The sequence below is a fragment of the Camelus ferus genome, chromosome 8 (genome assembly GCF_009834535.1).
Source record: "Camelus ferus isolate YT-003-E chromosome 8, BCGSAC_Cfer_1.0, whole genome shotgun sequence".
In the NCBI taxonomy this organism is placed as follows: Eukaryota; Metazoa; Chordata; class Mammalia; order Artiodactyla; family Camelidae; genus Camelus; species Camelus ferus.
In genome coordinates, this window is record NC_045703.1 from 33,207,629 (window position 1) to 33,227,404 (window position 19,776).

Sequence of the window (19,776 nt, forward strand, 5' to 3'; positions counted from 1 at the left end):
TTTGCTGCCTCTGCTCTTATGCACATCATGGACTTTGTAGACAATATTCTTTGGACTGGCTACTAAAAAGTTCAAGGTTAAATTTGTGGCAACGATGCAGGATTTTCTGGTCTGTGTCTAGAGCCCATCGGATCCATACTTTCATCTTACTTTCTTTTCCTATCTTGATTTTATTTCACCTATTCATCCTGTTTTACTTTACTTTTATCTTTTCTTATATATAACTATTTAAGCCGTATCAAATCTTAATTTCAGAAGAGATGAGATACAAAAAAAAAATGACAAAAGCTGTTATTATATTGACATAATTATCCGTTTTGCTAACCTATGACTTTTTCAAGAAAAGCAATCATACCGTCATCTTTGCACCTATAGAATTTAGTCCAGTTCTGGTCCACAATAAGCACTTATTTAAAGGTTGCTGAATGAATGAATAGTCTAATGGTTTTTACCAAAATATTGGACAATGATAAATTTCATACTGCAAATATTGAGGAAAATATGCATTTGGAATTAAGATTATTTTAAGGAAACTGGCACATTTTGATACAATCTTGGTAACGATATTGTCATATCTCAAATTCTGATTCATCTGAGCTACAATATCTCTTTTCTTTTCATCAAACAACAGGACTATAGTCACTAACAGTATAAAAGTGAGATTCACATAAGTTCACGAGGCTTATGAGAAAGAAACATGAATTACAGATGAAGACCAAAGCCAATACTTTAAAAGCAAATTGCAAATTCTTTTAGCAACCATTTTGGCATTACTATTCATCATTGTGACCTGACTCTGAATGAAGTTGTATTTTCGTGTTAGTGTCCTTTGAAATATGTAATTCCATAAGCATTCCATTGTGCTGAAAGCTCTTGTGTCCATCCAAACAGAGAAAACACTGTATCACAAGTTACTCATGGCAAGTTTTTGGCAACTACTTAAAGGGAACAAATAAGAGGAATTTCATATAATTCAATCAAAGATGGGGTTATACACATGAGAGAAAAACAAGGCTGGACAGAAAATTAGTAAAGTCAGCATTATCCCTGAATGCAACACTTGACAGCGTTTTAGAACTGGTTAGAAGGAATGCATTGTGCTGGCATGATACAACAGCTAATTGATATGTGTGACTACTTAAGTTAAAATAAAACTGTAGCTGTACTAGGCATTAGAAATTCACCATGAGGACGTCACTTCATGGCTCTGGAAGGATAAACAGCCAGCTGGGATTTCTTTTCATTGGCCATGGAAGCCCAGGAATGCCATCAGTGTCCTAGGGCTGCTCCTGTGTGCGTCCTAAACAGTTTCAACATGTCACTGGTGATAACATGCTGCACCATGTTCAAAGGCTGCCCAGAGAGGAGAGCAAGCCTTTCCCTTCACACTTCCCCATGGCCCAGCTCTAAATGCCTTCTTAGACTCAGAGATAAAAGCCCTTGACCTTTTTACCTAAAACTGAAGTGCACAACCACAGGAACTGATGGTCTGTGTACAACACTGTCCCTCCTGCAAGCAGGGACCCATGCACTTGGTTTCAGATTCTTATTCGCAACCTTTTAAAAGGGACGCATCATTGAGGATGCAATTTGGACTCACAAAACTCTGCATTAATTATATACTGACTCTGTGCTATTAAAACAAAGCCCTTTGACGAGCGGCCATCAGATACCTTTCAGAGGGGGGAGTCTCCGCTGTTATTCTTTCCAGCGCCCGTGAAAGAGCACTGATCCTCTCTTGGGCCACAGCTTTTGTTTCCAGGCCTTCTTTTTCAATGGTTGTCATGGAATCAACTTATTACCATATGAAAAGCCATACACAACACTTTTCCCTTTACCCCCATCTTCCCCTTTTAGGAAAGCCTGTTGCTAAAGCCTTAGTCCTTAATATTCATGTAAAGGAGGGTGGGGTGTGAGAACAGAAATAAAATTCTGGGTGAAAAAACAAAGATGTTTTCAACTGGCATCCTCCGGGGCAAAAATGGTTGATTTTCTTAGTCTGAATTTTCTCAACATCTGTCTTTCTACTGATTTTTTTCTCAGATTATGGTTAACTGCAGTCTCCTACCCTGTTACAACCGATTTATTCACCAGAATTGATTTCAATTGCCTTGTGAGTCAGAGGATAGACACGCAGGCGTCACAACGTACTATGTCAACAGCTTTTGCTTAATTTAGGGTTAATTTCTACCACCAATTCTTGTGTTTTCTCCAAAATAATTTTTGAATTGCTTCAAAATTTTCACCTTAGTCCAGAGTGAGAGAAATTTTTATTTTCTTTTGTAAAGTGATCTTACTGATTATCTGGACCACAGCTCATGAAACAGGACAGGATCGTGTTTGCTTTGTGGAGTTGTCTTAGCCCATGTCAGTAAGCTACCTCTTTGTCTCCCCCTGGGTATGTAGTCAAAGTGAGATATTGTTTTTCAAGGAAAAAGTAAATCTTGCCAACTCCCCCCAAATACACTTATGTAACTGACTTGGAATGGCTCTGAGAGAATGAACAGAAAGGCAGGAGACTTCTTAAAACAAAACAACAAAAATCTCTGAAGTACATTCTACTCTATATAGTATAGTCATAGAGACTAAACCACAAATACTACCTGCAAAATATTCTTGTTTAGCTTACAGACTTACACCACTTTCTGGCTTCCAGGAAATTTCTCAACCTAGTCTCCGTCTCAATAACTTTTAGTAAACACTGAGAATGAAAATGAAGATGATGACAATAGTTAAACAATTAGAACCATGTATGAACTGCTAAGAGCTTTATATGGTTGACTGATTTAATGCTCATAACAATCACAGGAGCAAGAGTCAATCACTTCTTCAATCTGGGGACTAACTACACTCAGGAAAGTTCCAAAGGGAAAGAAATTCTGATAAAATATACTTTGTCCAAAATTGACCAGGTTGGTTTGGATAACCCACCTGGATATTCCACAGATAATGTTTGTTAAGCAGGATTTCTTTGAGTGTCAGTGGCAAACAGCCCATTCAAATAAACAAGTAAGAAAATAAGGGAGAGGATAATTATTGATTTCTGTAACTAGAAAATCCAAGTGAGGCACTGACTTTAAGCAGGACTAAATCCAGGGGTGGATAAATGTCCAATATCTGTCTGAATTTTCTTCCTTCTTCTCTCCCTCCCTTCATCTCTTGGCCCTACTTTCCTTGAAAGAGCTGCCTGATGCTCTATTCCCATGAATACTCCCTCTGAGCAGCTGAAATGGCTGAAAAATGGCTGAAGGAAGTTCCAGATTCACATCCACTCTTTGCTCAGTTACCCCAACAGAAAGAGGTCACTCCTTTTGCCTTTGGTTTATGTAGCAAAACCAGAGAAAGAGTCTGACTGGTCCTGCTTGGTTCATATGCCCAGATTTTAACCATCACTTCCTAGCGATGGTGACTATTTGACCAGTCTTGTTACTACCTACTCCTATGGCTGGAGGTACAATATCGGTTATACAATAAGAGAGATGAGGAAGCTTCCTGGGAATGGATAAAGTCAATAGCTACCTATACTCTAAACAAGTCTTTACTCATCTGTGTTCGAAATAAAATATAACTCAAGTTAGGGAAGGATTTCTAATAATCAACTTCCTTAATCATCTAAACCAATGAAGGTAGTTGAGGTGTGTTTATTATCAGGAAAGTGAATAATATTAAAGTCTCCTTCACTAAAAATTTTTCTAGCACCTATGCAAAGCGAAGTCCTGGGAAGGTTGGAAGGGACTGGTGATGGAGAAACATAGTGGAGGCCCAATTTTATTGAGAGAAGCACTTAAAAATCAACCAGGCTGTGTGATTGGAGGTCCCGCAGATCTGTCTCTTGCTTCAACAGAGTTTGGACAGAACAGACCCAGGGATGCCCCTTCCTCCAACCTCAGACCACACTCCAACCTTTTTTCCAGTCGCAACATTCCAAACCAGCTGCTCAGCTATCCTCGGCCTCTGGGACCAGCCAACACCATTCACTGAGCTTTGCTCCTTATTACCCATCAACCATGAGCTCCCAGATTCATCAGAATTATTCCACCGAGGTGGAGGCCCCTGTCAACCGCGTTTTCAATGTGCACCTGCGGGCCTCCTACACCTACCTCTCCCTGGGCTTCTTTTTCAATCATGACAATGTGGCTCTGGAGAGTGTGGTTCACTTTTTCCCCTGAATTGGCCGAGGAGAAGTGCCAGTTCATGGACTGGTCTCTTGAAAAAGCTAAACCAGGGCGGCAGCTGCGCCCCTCTCAAGAAGTGCAGAAGCTGTCCCAAGACGAGTCGGGTACAACTCAGGATGCTATGGAAGCCGCTGTGCTCATGGACAAGAACCTGAACCAGGACCTTTTCAATCTGCATGCCCTGGGTTCTGCCCACGCAGACCCCCACCTCTGTGACTTCTGGGAGAGCTGCTTCTTAGATGAGTAGGTGAAACTCATCAAGAAGATGGACAACCATGTGACTAACCCCCGCAGGCTCACTAGTGCCCAGACTGGGCTGGGTGAGTATCTCTTCGAAAGGCTCACCCGCAAGCACAACTAGGAGCCTCTGGAACCCAGCGTCCTTTGAGGAGCCCCTCAGGTGTCAGGGCTTCTGCCTAAAGCCTCTTTCTGCAGCCTCGGGGCAGCTTTTTAACCACCCTAGAGCCCTCTCCCAAGCTTTGGACCAAATGGAAACAATAAAACTTATTGCAGCAATAAGTAAATAAACAAATATCAAAATATACTTATTTCGTTCCTGCCATGTGACCCATACTGTGCTTTGTGCACTGGGAGAGGAGAAACGAGAGACATCCAGGCTATCAGACAACAGAAGTAACATGTAATAATTACTCAACACACAGCCTGGAAGGTAAAGTGAGAATAAAATTGGCTCTTGTCCACCAGGACAATCTATAAGAAAGTGATAAGGTAGGGGAGTTAGCCTGTATCTAAATTAAGGAAGCCTTGAGTTTAGGATGCTCCTCCCCCACTGCCCTCCAACATCCTTAGATTCCAGGATATTCTATAAACCCCTAGTAGCAGAGACGAGATGCAGCATTTGGCTTAACTGGGCTCAGCATAAGGAATCTGTAAAAGGCTGTGATCATCACTGCCGGCTTGTTACCATCCCACCAGACTTGGGACAGATGTTCCAGTGCTCGTGTAATTTTTAAAACCATCAGGACTTCTTGCAGCCTCCATGTTCTTGTGGCTTTTCACCCATTAAGCATCTGGGAGAAAGATGCTCTGTAAGAGGAGCTCATTTCCCACTTCGTGGCATCTCACCACCCTCCCAGTCACCAAACAGAAATGAATGGAATTCATGGACATGGAAATCTAGAGCCTGTAAACCATTCTGTCACACACTAAGAGGCCTGTGCAGACAGGAAGAGCCACCATTCTCTGGAGCATCATTATTTGGAGAGTTACCAAGACCCTAAGGAGTTTTTGCCATTTTGATTCACTGCAATCACTTGTCCATTCATTTTTCTTTTCTTTCTTTCTTTTTTTTTTTTTTTTTGTTTGTTTGTTTTGCTCTCTACATGGAAACATTTGGGATACCTACACATTCACTGATAATCAGATATCACTATAATTACTTTTAAAATCACAACACTGCTTTTGAAAGTCTTAACAAAAAGTGGCTCATTTAATGAATCTAAAGATGTTCCTATACTCAGTGAATTATATTTCAGTAAAGGGATTTATTATAAAATCATATTTCTCTTAATAAATTAAGAAGCATCATTAAACACCTACTTCTAATTTCCTATTCTGCTATACAAAGTCTCTCCTTTCCAATCAATATTCCTTCTTTGCTTCTTTAAAAATCAGTTTTGGGCACACCTCCATGAAGAACCTGCCCTTATTAAATCCATTCTATCTTGATCAGTCTATCACTTTAACCTCCACAGAGGTCTGCAAGACCTGGCAGATATCCAATCGACCACAAATAATTATTGGGCATCTATCGTGTGCTTAGCTTTGAAAAAGTATGTGGAGAAATAGAGAAAAAGTATAAGATACTTTCTTTCAAGAAGCTTACAGTCTTGCTGAAGAGATAAAATTTACAAATGGGAAGTATTTTAAAACAATATGTGATAAACTTGCTAAACTGTATGATTCATGTAAAAGTAGAAGTGTTTATCCTTTCCAGGACCATTGTGATCATCTACTGTTACCAAGCAATGTTAGATTGGGGGATAGGAAGGTGACCGAACCACAAAAGTGGCCTTGGCAGGACTCACCATCCAATCAGGGAAATAGGCATGTGTGCAGGTGCTTGTGACCAACATGTTGAGCACAAATGAAGAATCTGTGTGTAGGGCTCTGGAAGCACAGAGAGGAAATGTACTCAACTAGGAAGGAGCAGGGTTTCTCAGTTTCAGCACTATTGACATTTAGGTCAGGATAACTCTTCGCTATTTGTGAGAAACTGTCCTGTCGCAGCATCCTTGCCTCTGCCCACTAAATGCTAATAGCACCACCCTCCGCCTCCCCACCCCACAACCCACCCCACAACCCACCCCACCCTAGTTGTGATGATCAAAAGTGTCTCCAGATATTGCCAGATAAAATCACCCCCAGATGAGAATCATTGGTCTACAGGGATCCTGAGAAGTATTAAAGAATAAGTAGGATTTTACCAGGTCACAAGTGCAGTTGAGCCAGGATAGGTGAGAAACAGCAGAGGTGAGGAAAATGAACCTGTGTGCAAAAGCAGCTTGTGCTACGTCGCTGGAATGTAAATAGAGAGCAAGATTCCTTCAAATCCTTTGGGACTGAGGAGGCACATAAAAAGAGAAATCAGCAAATAAATAATATCCATACATATCTGCAGAAGAGCAGAAGCAGATTTACCCAGTTGGTGCTGGGATCTGATAGACTTTATGGAGTTTCCAAGGTGGGGTGGGAAAGCCAGGTTGCAACCAGGAAGCAGTCTATGCAAGCGTGTCTGCAAGGTTGCCTAAAGGGACCTAAATCTCCAAGTTCATTGTGATTTATTTTCTCATCCTAAATGAATATTCACTTTGGTACCTAATTCTGTGTTCTTTATTGTAAAGGGAACTCCTCATATTATATAAAATTCCATTCCCCAGAACCTGAATTTGCCCTGCTGAGGAGAGAGATTTTCAATGAATTACTTTGCCACAAAGACAGGCCTTGACCTGGGTTTTGAATAGAAGGCTTCCCTGCTGAGCAGAGAAAGAAATTGTATTCCAAGCCGGGAAGTTTTGTCTGTGGGATGGCTTAAATGCAGACTTTCCCAGAAACAGAGGTAGACTAGACGGCAGTGAAAGGCCCTGCTCTGGCTTGTGATTTTGTCATTCTAAATATACACTGTGCAAGTATCAGATACTTAAAGGTACATGGGTCGCATTGTAGCTACAACCTTAAAATCCATGAGTCTCAGATTTGCCAGACTCGAGTGTGACTCAAGAGTACGCACAGCTGAGTATATATCAGAATTTATGCATGAACTTCAGAATTAAAATGCTGACTACTCAGCTGAGAAATAAATGTCATTCAGATGGAGGCTCTAAACTGTTGTTTCCCTCCGTGCATTTGCGTAGACTTAAACTAGGTGATCCATTTGGTAGGTAGGTGTTCTGGCTTAGGCCAACATTATAGACTAAATAACTCAGTTTATGCTAACCAGAAATGCTATGAAAAGCTGCCTGCTGTGCTGTAGTTGATAATCAGCTCTGTGCTTGGAGCAGTGAGTAAGCCAGTGAGTAACCGTCATCAATCCAGACAGACCCAGCACACGGTCCCTATTCTTCTGGAGATGAACATCTCCTAAGCCATGGCAGTTTTGACTTCGTAGGAGTAGGCATAAGGGCTAACGTCCTGGGGTATGAGAGGCAAATCATTAGTCTGAATCCAGTGGTTCTCAATCCTGGCTGCACGTAGACTCACCCGGGAGCTTTTCAAAAATACCTGTGCCTGGACCCCAACCTAAACAAATTAAATCAGAAGCTCTGTGTGTGAAGCCATGAGGAAGCTTCCTCAAGTGATGTCACTGTGCATCCATGATTGAGAACCATCAGAAGTAAACATCTATTCTCTGTATGCATATGAAGCAAAGAGCACATTATCCTCAGTACCTCCATCTGCCATACTGTAGTGGACACTGTAGCAAGTATCCACTTCCTAAGGGAAATGTCCTCTCATAAAGAACCTACTTTATATATACTATCCATAAATCCAAGCAAGAGAGCTGAATGCTCTGTGCCCTGCATCTTATAAACCCCTGTCTGGCCTTTCTTAAAGGGAAGAAGAGTCCATGGGGCCAGAGATATTCCCCCTCCTACACACTCTCAGCCATGCTTTGGTTTCTCAGGACCCTGAAATTCCCTTTCCAGCCAGCCAGAGTCAATTTTCAGGATCTGTGTGAGGCCTCTTTCTTGGGTCTGGCCACCGGAGTGCAGGCACACCTCTAGGCCAAGGAGTGGCCGTGGGGGGCTGATGGTGGGAGTGTCATGGGAACTTGGACACAGGAGGTGGAGTGTCCTACATGAGTCTGAGAGCCCACACACATTGCAGTCTGGAGCCAGAATGTGGAGAGAAGGGGGTGGATCTGGGACCAATTGGAGGGGGTTGGGCAGTGTGTTCCGGAATGAAAATCCAAGGTGCCAGAGAAATCTATATTTGAACCCAGCCCGTAGATTATCAATAAAAGTACGTTTATCATGGAGAGATGATAGAACATATTCTGTTTTACCTATGTATTTTCAAGCTTTTATCCTAACTTTTAAGTATTTCAGCATATGGCATATAGGCCTCCATTTTTACACCTACACTGGGCCCTTGTGTGTTAAAGGCCAGCGCGAAGGATGCATCTTTGCCCCACTTCCCAACAAGATGTTTTCTTATTGGAAATCAGCAGCCATGGAAGCTTTCCAAGTCTGTTTAAATGCAATGAGAATGTGGTCCATCAAAAATGCTGTCTGGTTTTATTGCCCACGAGAGGTTTTTAACTCTGGCAGTCTCACCAGATTCGTCTGTTCTCATTGTCCCTTCAGCTCCCCAGCCAGACCCTAATGGGGTAATGAGTCTGTGCCTGTGAGATGCGAGGGAGGGGCCGAGGGGAGTGAAAACCAGCACATCACCCAGTATGGAGCTGAATGACAGGAGTGCTCTGCCCCTCGGACTTCACTTTCAATTCACTTCATTTGGGGTTTGTTTTTTTGTTTTGGTTTGGTTTGGTTTGGTTTTTGGCAGTGGAAAGAAAAGGAATGGTCTCTGCTTTTCCTCTTATAAAACCTGGAGCATGATGACTCCTCTGGCTCCACAGGAACACTGTCAGGAAGATCTCACAGAACAGGCACTGTTTATAGCCTACACATGAAGTACGTAAGTAATCACCCCCACCCCCATTTGTTAATCTGGCAGGATTTACTAGAGCTTTAGAAGGGAAACGTGGCCATGCTTTAAGAGAAGCTACAATAGGAAAGTTGTGGGAGTTGGGCAGAGGAGGCCGAGGGCAGAATTCAATTTGCACTTTATAAATCTGGCACCAGTGTGTGTGAACTGCTTCATGAACTGGCCTAGATTCGGCAAGGAAGAAACTTAGAGCAAACCAAGAGTTATTCTAAAATCAGTGCTGCCAGCGAATGAACCATGAACCAGCAGGGGTAGGAAACTCTGGAATCTAGGAAAATTCTATGGAGACCACTGAAAGAGACTGCAGCTGCCAAGGCAGCCTGTGGATACTGCGCACCAAGGGGGCGGTTTGGCCCCACAAGGAATACAAGTCCCTGAGCCCAAGCTTCTATGGAACGTGGCACCGGCACTGGGACAGCACTGGGGGCGGAGGGCGGGGAGAGGAGAGGGAATAGGGAGGGCCCTCCAGGGCTAAGGTGGCCCCCGAGATGCTGCTGGGATTTCAGTGAGAACAGGCAGGCAGGAAGGAGGCGGTGTGGGAAGTCGACCTCACACAGATGTTAGCATAAAAGAGCCTGTTTACTGGGTGATTAGTATCCTGAAATAAAAGGTTCAGGTTTCATCTGCTTCAGGAAGAATGGTTATTTTCTCCACAGTGTGGCCTTTGCTGGGCGCTGAGAATGTGTTGTGCTAATTGCCTTCCCAGGTGCTTCTCTCAGGAAGGTGGGAGTCCAGATTCAGGTCGGGTTATCCCCCTGGTGCCATAATATGTGGGAACTGGGGGGCTTGTCTGCCTTTATGTAATGAGGAAGGGGCTGAGTCACAGAGGAGTTATCTGTCAGCCAGTCTCCCCTCAGGGTCTGTGTTTACCAGGCATGTGTCACTACAGGAAGGTCACCAACAACGCCAACTTCCTCCCATGCCACTGGGGGGAGATGGACTAGCTTAGAGCTTCTTGGTGGCAGGGAGGAATTTCTTTTCATCAAAAATGGACCTACCCATGGCCATAGAATCCCAAGTGTGCATACTGTGGAAAGATGACTCTCTTTATGCCTCAAAATTTGGAATCACTAGGTTATTGAATTATTCTACCATATCCCTCAGAGAAGCATGAAGCAAGAGGTCATTCACATAGTGGAAAGGACGTGAATTGTAAACAAGCAGAGCCCTGTTTGAATGCTTGTTCTTTGACTTCTAGCAGTGTGACCTTGGATAAATTATTTAAGCCTCTTGCATCCCAATTTCCCAATGTATAAAATAGAGTTAATAATATCTACATCATAGAACTATTAGGCTGATTAAATTAAATAACTCCTGCTAGACACTCATTATAAGGCAGCTTTTATTAACAGGAAATGTGCTTTTCAACGGAGCCAGTCCCTCCCTATTGCAAACTTTGGAGCTCAGCAGGTGCTTCGGGACGATTCCACTTAGAGCTACCACGCTGCCTTCTGCTCTCCAAAGGAGGAACTCTAGATGCTCCCACTGCAAATATTATTGTCTGGATAACAGTTCCAGAGGAAATGATTTTAGAAAACAATCTCAGGAGCTCCTTTCCTTCCTCTCCTTCCTGCCATCCCACCCCACCTCCATGTTGCCACGCAGTGTGGTAAGAAACTGAGTCTGGAGAAAGGAGAAAGGATCTGGGATGTGGTTCTTCTGGGAAGTAGTGATGGGAAAAGGCAGTTGAAGGCCATGACCTTGAAAAGACATCAGAGGCCATCCTAGGGAGCCCCCTCATTTTGTTACCGAATTGGTCAACTGGACCCTTGCTGGGGTCCTAGCCCAGGTGGAGACCCCTTGTCTCAGCCAGGGAGGTTCTTTTTCCAAATGAATTTGCACAGAAAATAATGGAATTAATGCTAAGACTGGGACAGCACCAGCTTTATTCAATGGCCAAAGAAAGGAGAAGCAGGAGCTTAGTTCTTGAATCAACTTCTCAACCCAATTAGGCCGATTTGGGCAGAGACACCAAGTATAGAGAAGGGTTGAGGTAAAAGGGAGGGAACTGGAAAGAGTGGGAGGAGTATTCACAACTTATCGGAGAACAGGGGTGTGGTTTGGACCAGGAACTAATGCAACTCTCCTTTTCAGTTTTTGTGTGGGTTTTTGGGGTTGTTGTCATGGCAATTTCCAGCTGTCATGGCACTGGTGAGTGTGTCATTTAGCATGCTAATGTATTCCAATGAGCGTAAAATGTAGCTAAAGGTCAACTAGAAGTCAAATCCTCCACCATTTTGGGCCTCGTTGGTTCCAACCAGTTCTTGTTTTTTGTAGCTTCATCCTAAAACTTCGATAAGAGTAATTGGTTTCCATTTGAGGGAGGGGCAGGGGTATGATTCTGGGGCAACAGCCATGGTAATAGTTTCACTCTGAGGTTGAATAGCTATATAGTTGCTGAGGGCTGCTCTGAGACTAGTGCTCTGACCAGCTTCAAGGCTGCCCTGAAGGCAGGCCAGCAAAGGGGCTCTTTCCACATCTAAGTCCTAAGTATGGACCAGCACCCCAACTTTTATTTGCATTTGTGCACTACCCTCTGTGCAGTGTGTCTCAACTGGTGATGCATCCTGTCCTCTCTCCACCCCTTCACAACTGTTTTCTGCATGTTGGATGCTGTATCTATGCCACCGTATAAAGCCTGTCATTATCATTAGGCCCAGATATCACTGACATAAGCACTGGTGTTTTTAAAACATCTTAATGCTACAATAACTGATATTACATCTTGGCATGACTCTTCTACCTGATCTCATCCAGAACTTCTCAGACTTGCATGAATATACCTGCACTCAATGCTGAACATGTGTTCTGAGTGTGTAATGACAGGTCCATGGAAAGGGAAAGGAGGGAGTGTATTTGTGGACGGGCTTAGACAGATAGAATAGACTGCTTAGAACTGGAAATGAAAATGGATAGCTTAGAATTGCGCAAGCATTCCAGATCTCATCACGGCAACAAGGAATTTTTACCAGTTCTTTATCTCATCATCCAGCTTAGGGATCTGCCAGAAATTCCTATACATGGACTAGAGACATCCTTCATTCTCCCTTTCCAGGACTGACTTCACACTTTGCAAACATGAGACCTTGGTTTGTAATGGCAGAAATGAATGCTAATGGCCCTACTCTGAACAGATTTTAAGTTTACAAAGCATGTTGTTGGAGGAGCCTGGGACCGGGGAAGAAGAGCAGGGTAAGCAGGACTGTGTGGCTCTTCTGCCTGGGCCCAGGGGGAAGGGTGACCATTCTCAACACAGGACACACGTTGTTTTTTGAAAGCCTTGGTTGACAAGCACATAAGCACCATCTAACTCCTTAATCCAGTCTCTAAAAGCAACTAGAGCATCCATCATCATTGTTCAGAACAAACAGAAAGCAGAACCAACAAACACATATTAATCCTTTACTTCTATGGGCATCGTGCTCTGCAAAGGATAAAAGAGCCTCTTAAGCAATGAGTCACAGGAATGAGGAAGAGAACAACCAGGTGGTCTCGGTGATGGCTGGGACGAGAGCGAGAGCTAGAATAGGAGCCTGAGGCAGGACTCCCACACATCTTCAGCCTGGCGGCCCTGCCCTAAGTCTCAGCTGGACTAAGAGGTCCCTCACACAGCCTTTGGGCAAGTTATATGTAGCATGATGGTTTACAACATGTTCATAAGGCCACAGAGCCACATGAAGGGTGGGGTCCATTAGTTTGGCAACTAATTGTCACTAATGTATAAAGGCCACCAAAATATCACAGGATCAGTGTGAATTGATCCCATTTCCAGTGCCTTTGAGAGAAAAAAAAACATTCCTTACTAAGATAAAACTATTATAGTTGAGTATCTTGGGAAAATGGCATGATGGTCTTCAACTGAAGATCACGGGGAGCTGAATTTTCACAATGAAAATGTTCAGCCCAGTGCTCTTTATGGGAATGCTTTATTTTATTATCTAAAATTTAAACACTTTACCATGCCATCAACAAATTGAGGCTTGGAAAAAGTGCAGAAGAAAGTAGTCAAACAAAACAAAACAAAAAACACAGAATAACAGGGAAAACTTTACCAAATTTTTTTAGCAGAATGTTCTTATTGAGCACTAAAAGGTAACTGGTTAAGAACCTGGTTTGTATGCAATATTTAAGAAAAGAGAATTCATTTCTCTGCATTCCCACTAAGATGAGAATTGGGCTAATATTTTTAAAATATCCATTTGATATTAAATCATGCATTATCCCAATTTGCCTATAAGTCTAGCCCCTGGTGGTATTTTCTCAAAAAAATTTTTTTTTCTAGAATAAATAACTAAAGATCTACTGAAGTTGTTCATGGGCCAAATATAGCAGAACCACTGTCCTAGAGACAATCAAGGGAGACTTCCTCTGGGGAGTACCTACTGATGAAAAATAATAGACTGAAGAGCTGAACATATTCCAGTTTTCATGGTGGTCTTAATTACTAAATCCATTTGATTATGTGGTTAATCAAATTGACTGTGGATTAGTTTAAATGGCTGGAGGGGAAAGCACATTGATCCTTTTTTTTAGATGGTAGGTTATGTCAAATAAACATGGTTTTTCCTAAATATCTCTAGCGAATGAGATTTATTATTGTTCTTTGGTAAACTTTTCCAATGATCAAATGTCTTAAAATCCAAATATTATTTTGCACATCTAACCAAAACTTTCTTGGTATAAACCTACTTTCTGTTCAAGATCATTTTCAAAATATAGATGTCCTCCTCTCAGCTTCATTTTCCACCCTGAAGAAAATTACCCATTTCATTCAGCATAAAATTCAAACTCCTTAATGTTGCCGAAAACACTCATTGATAATCTCACTACTCCCCTTTTCTTTTCACCTCTCTGATCTCTTCTCCTCCCACTCCCAATCTGCCCTTGCCTGCTCTGTTTTAGGCACACTGGCCTCATAGCTTTAAAAACACTAGACACATACCTACCCCAGGGCCTTTGCACTTGCTCTTTATTCTGTCTAAAGCCATTGTTCCCGGATTCCAGCCTAGCATGTTTCCTCACATCATTCAGGTTTCTGTGAAATGTCCCCTGACCAAAGAGGCCTTTCCTGATGTCTCTATATAAAAAAGCCACTCTACAATTTTACAATTCCACAAATTTCTTCATTTACTGTGCCTTTTTCTTTTGAATATTCTTTCAGTCAAATATTTATATATCTATTGTATGTCTCCACTGTAGGTGATAGGTTTGTAAGATCAGGGTACTTGTTTTTAATTCACTGGTATATCCTCTACACCATTAATAGGTCCTTTGTAAGTAGTATTGAACATCTCTATGTGACAGACACTGAGATGTACCACAATCAAAGATGTACAAGAAGGATGTGGGATCAGCCTTTCCCAGTGTGAGGAGGGTAGGGTGTCAGAACTCTGTGACCCTTTCTTTCTCTTTTGTTCTCCAGTAAAGCAAAAATAACAGCATAAACCAGTTTCTTCCAGAGCCCTTTAAATCTTTTTTTTCAATATGCAATTGTCCTATTTGATTGCTTTCACAATTCTGAATGGTCTTCCCTTTATCTTTAGAGACTAATTTCTTTCATTTATAAAAAAAAATTCAACAGATTGAATTTTCTCTTAAACAAAAGATTGATTTCATGGTTGCAAAAAGGCATGACATGTTTTGGGAATTAGTTGTTTTTGACTCTTGCATATAACTTGAAGTCACAGGTTTCAGCAAGATTAATTATGGACAAACTCAAGCAATTTTAGAGGCTCAGATTTGGTTAGGCTCAGGAAAAATACCAGGAGATATTTATCATTTGTGCATTTGGGCAGAATGCCCACTATGAATGAAAGCACTATGCAGATGGCAGCTCGCCCATCTTAGTCATCACTGCCCCAGTCCCCCGGTACCTCTCACAGTGCAAAGTAGTGGTGAACCATTAGTGAACAATGCTCTGTGTTGGCTTCAGTGTGCTCAGTCAGTGCTCCTGCCTTCCTCCTGACGTTCTTGGATATTTTGATTTGCTTAAGTCTTGGGTTGTGTTTTCACCTCCCACTCCTACAGAAAGATGCTATCTTTCTCAAAAGAAGTTGAAATGATATCTTTCAAAGTAGCACTTTGATTGTGAACACAAAGTGAGCACCCCACATCTAACTTCTCAGTATTTCTACTTCTCTTCCCACCAAAGTAAACACCTCCAGACTTTGAAACAGATGATGGAGCGAACTCATTCTGTGTACCCATACAAATAGTTTGGGCTTAGTTTGAGACTTTGACCAATATTTAGGACAGTTCCTATGTTGTCAAACATGTTTAGCCATCCCCAAGGGGAGCCCTATTACACTGCTTCCTACAGAGCACGGAGAGAGGGAGAAGGTTGGCGACTTATGCATGGGAAACAGGAGAAAGGCCTTTCTCTTACCTCTGGGGATTGTCGATGGTTGCTATGGAAGATTACACTGGAACAAAGATTGCATTGCTGGCCCGTGTAGTTTATGCTCTACTTGTACTACATGATTATAGACTAGTTCTATTGTCTTGGTGGACAATAGAGGGTTTTATTTCAGCATTATGTACAGAATGCCTGCATGGTCTCTTTCTTCCCTCCTCCAGATGCAGGAAGATATTTGGGATCAGATTTCTGAAGGAGCCATGTCAAAATGAGGAGGTATAAAATTTCCTTTTTTTCCTTCTTCCTCCATGTCAGCTTTCAAAATCCAATAATTCTGTTGTTTGTGAAGGAAGAGTAAACCATAGCACATCACAGTACAGCCTTCTTGGGCAACTCTGTACAAATAAAAATGAATGATAAAATAGGATCTCAAAAGGATGATTTCCATTTCAAACACTGAAGGGTAGGTCTCTAAGCAGTTTAAGGAAAAAAATGGTTTAAGGCATAAATACTCAGAAAACTCCCCCTTTTAGGTAAAATCTCTTAGTTTTCTTCCCTCTCCCTATTCCTGCTTCTTCAGATACATATGCCAAATCAGAAGTTTTATATTCCCAAAAGGATACACATCTACAATAATTGCTTCAATTAAATCACTGTTTGCTGGTGTTATTTGGTGGGATGTATATTCAGTAATGTTGTCAAAACGTGTATTTAACTAAAGTTTATGCTCTATCTGAATCCATGATTTTCTCCTCCCATTGATGAGCCAAAAATAATCCTTAAATAGATAGTCCCATGCAGGCAGCTAGTAGATTAGGACATATTCAACACACAGCCAAGTATTAACAAGTCATTTTTTCTTCTTCTTTTTTTTATAAATTTGACCAAGAAGATAAAAGTTATTCCAGATAATTCAGGACAACAATCCAATGTCATTGTCCTAAATTCCTAAATTATCCAAGCCAGCTTCAGCAATTAAGGACGGTTCCTTGTTAGAGGACAAGCCCTGGTCCTTCACACAGGCTCAACTGTAATTATCCCCTGGTAGTCTGTTTCATCAAAAGTCTGGCCTGGTCAAATCATTTCACTGTGAAGTAACTGCCACCTAAAGCCATCCTGACCTGTCTCTCGCTAAAGAAAATCGGTGTAATGGGAACACTGCTCTTGTGCCACCTTGTATACTAGTTTCTGTGCTACAGTTTCCCCATCTTCAGAACAGAAATGTTTCACCAGTCTCAGAGGGAGGGGCGAGGGTTGAACAGGCATGTCCATAAGTCCCCCTGCACTTGCAGAGTGTGGGGAGTGGAGGGTCGGGAAAGGAAGCATATTAGACTTAAGATGATAATCATTACCCATAATTTGATGCATGTCTTTTAAATCACTGACTGAATCCACTTCATAAGTAAATCATGGGCAAAGTAAGTTGCACATTTGCTGAAGGTTTAGCAGAAGCATAACTGATTTTATCGCTTCACTGGTCAACACAAAGTCAGTTCTCTGGAGAAATAAAATGGCGCTCCCACGTTACATATCTTCTCTCCCTTTTATTCATATTGTTGCCACCTCGTATCCAGCTCTTACCATGCCACACCTTGAGTGTTGCAATAATTTCCCAAGTGACCTTCTTCCCTCCTGTGGTTCATCCTGCAGATTGCCCTCAGTCATTTTCCTAAAGCACAGCGAAGTGACCCAGCTCAGACTTAAAATCTGACTGTCCCTTCACTGCCTAGAATTAAGACCAAACCACTTAGCCTTAAAATCTGGCTCCCAACTTTTCTTCCAGTCTCCAGCCCTACTGTGCCTCAAGGGTGAACTCTAAACACAATCTATTTTGGACTCTTTTCTGATCACAGGTATCAGGGACCTGCTGGTGTCCATGTTGCTGCTTATGCTGCAGATTCTTAGTCCAGCACTGCCCTCCAGTCTCTATCACAAGGAAGTCTACACATTGGCTCCAAATATCATTTCCACTACAGCTGGAATCCCTTCTATTTCAGATTCTGGAGCACACAGTCTTCATCATATGTATGGCCTATCATCACTGCCAGGAATATTACATATGTAAGTGTTAGCCCTCCCACCAGATGCAACCCAGTGGGAGGCAGAAGTCAGACCTTGTGTGGCACAGTATCTGACACAGTGTATTCTGGAAGAAGAAAGATGATATTGATTGGATATTCACTGAGTGAATGAACTGATAAAATCAACAAAAATAAGAATAGAGCTATAAGAAAAAACAGAGGAAGGACCATAATTTTGAAAAAGAATGGAAAGTAATTCTATCTGTCAACAAGATAACTAACATAGACTGTGAACAAATCATGCTACAAGCCATTTCTTATGAAAGTTCCAAGGGGAAGATGATGCTAGGACCAGATGATCACAAGGCTCCTCCCTGACTTAGGACTAAATACTCTCAACCTAACACCATGCTTTTTCAGGTCAAGGCAAATGAATCTTTGCCATTGATGGATGCTCCAGTATTTCAGAAATGGACTGGTCATTTGCATCATCAAATACCTCGTAGTTAAAGCATGGTCAGTTCACAATGATGATTCAGTCCACAAGATAGTGCATGTTGGATAATTAATGCCATTAACACTGTGTCTGAAAGCATTTGCAAAGATAGTGTTTTCACTAGCCCTTAAATACCTTGGCAAGGAAAACCATAAAGGTTAATAAATCAATGACTGAAAAGAGTGGAAGTGAGACAATATCACAAATATTAGAGGGATTTTGAATAACCTAATGGATTACCCTACCCTATATTTTGAAATTTTTTCTATGGGAAATAATCCACCAGAATGCATTGATATTATAAAGCCTTTTCTCTCACACAATAAAAAGTAACCACCATACAATCAGATTGCTAGTTATATACCACTTTGATGAAGTGAAGTGACTTACATATGGTATGCATACATTGTTCTTTTATATCAAAAGTCCTGGCATTACACTAATCTCAGATATGTCCTGTCTTCCAAGTATGAAATGATAGACACGTTTCTGGATCTACATGTGCTTTCCCATAAATGCCATTTTCAGAAACATATAACATAGCTTCATAGCCCAAGGAATGAAAAGCATTTGAAACTAGCAGACTGTTTTCCACCTTGTGTTTCAGCTCATTTACACTGGGGAGTCCTGCTGATCACCTGTCTGTTGGCTTCACTGACTTTGATGACTTATGTATAAATGTAAGTGAGAGGCTGGCTGAGTGGTATGATTTTAAGGGTGAATGCCAAAATTCCACAAAGGAAGCTTCCTCCTTATCTTTCAAGTCTTTGCTTCTTTTAAGATTGCAAATAAGTCCAAAGAACAAACTTTTCAAATTCTTCTCAATTATTTGTAGATAGATGCTGGTGGAAGATCTGAGAACTTAAGGCGGTTTCTTTTGTATAGCACAGGGAACTATATTCAATATCTTGTAGTAACTTATAATGAAAAAGAATATGAAAACAAATAGATGCATGTATATGTATGACTGAAACATTATGCTGTACATCAGAAACTGACACAACATTGTAAACTGACTATACTTCAGTTTAAAAAGAAGATAACCCTATTCCTGATAAAACCATAGTTACAGACAGCAAACTAAATTATGGAAAGACACTGAGGAAAGATTTTTCAAGCACTGAAATTATTATTATTGGGAAGACCATGTAATTTATCATTCAAATGAGGATACAAAAGGGGGCCCCATTTATAATTATATCAGGATGACAGGAAGACAGGCAAGCTAGAATGTATGGTTATCCCATTTATAACTCTATTTTTGGCCATGAATGACTATTATTATCTTTCTGGTGTGTTGGATAATTAATTTTCATCTTTAATTGTCCTTGAAAATTGAATGATTGATTCCATAGCTACTAAGGTCTACAAATGGCATTTGTTTTCTAATTCCTGATCTAGTTGGCAGCCATATAGTGAATGCTTAGTTAACCTAATAAACCCTTGGCTGACAGCCGACCTTGGGATGAGGAGTGGCAGGAGCCCAGGGGTGCAAATATAGTTAGAAGGCTCTCCGACAGGAAGTCAATTCTTTCACACAGG

The 19,776-nt window shown here is 41.5% G+C and overlaps 1 long non-coding RNA gene and 1 pseudogene across 2 annotated transcripts; both read left to right on the plus strand.

The window, feature by feature from the left end:
• The first annotated feature begins 3,845 nt into the window (after window positions 1-3,845).
• LOC102509228 lies at window positions 3,846-4,536 on the plus strand (annotated as a pseudogene).
• A 4,458-nt stretch (window positions 4,537-8,994) lies between these two features.
• LOC116665342 lies at window positions 8,995-19,115 on the plus strand. 2 transcript variants are annotated; one of them, XR_004321916.1, is made up of 4 exons: window positions 8,995-9,328; window positions 15,939-15,993; window positions 17,571-17,778; window positions 18,842-19,115. It is a non-coding gene; the product is annotated as an uncharacterized LOC116665342 (long non-coding RNA). The 2 variants fall into 2 exon arrangements; XR_004321915.1 differs by lacking the exon at window positions 18,842-19,115 and having other exon boundaries at window positions 17,571-18,831.
• Window positions 19,116-19,776: the final 661 nt, after the last annotated feature.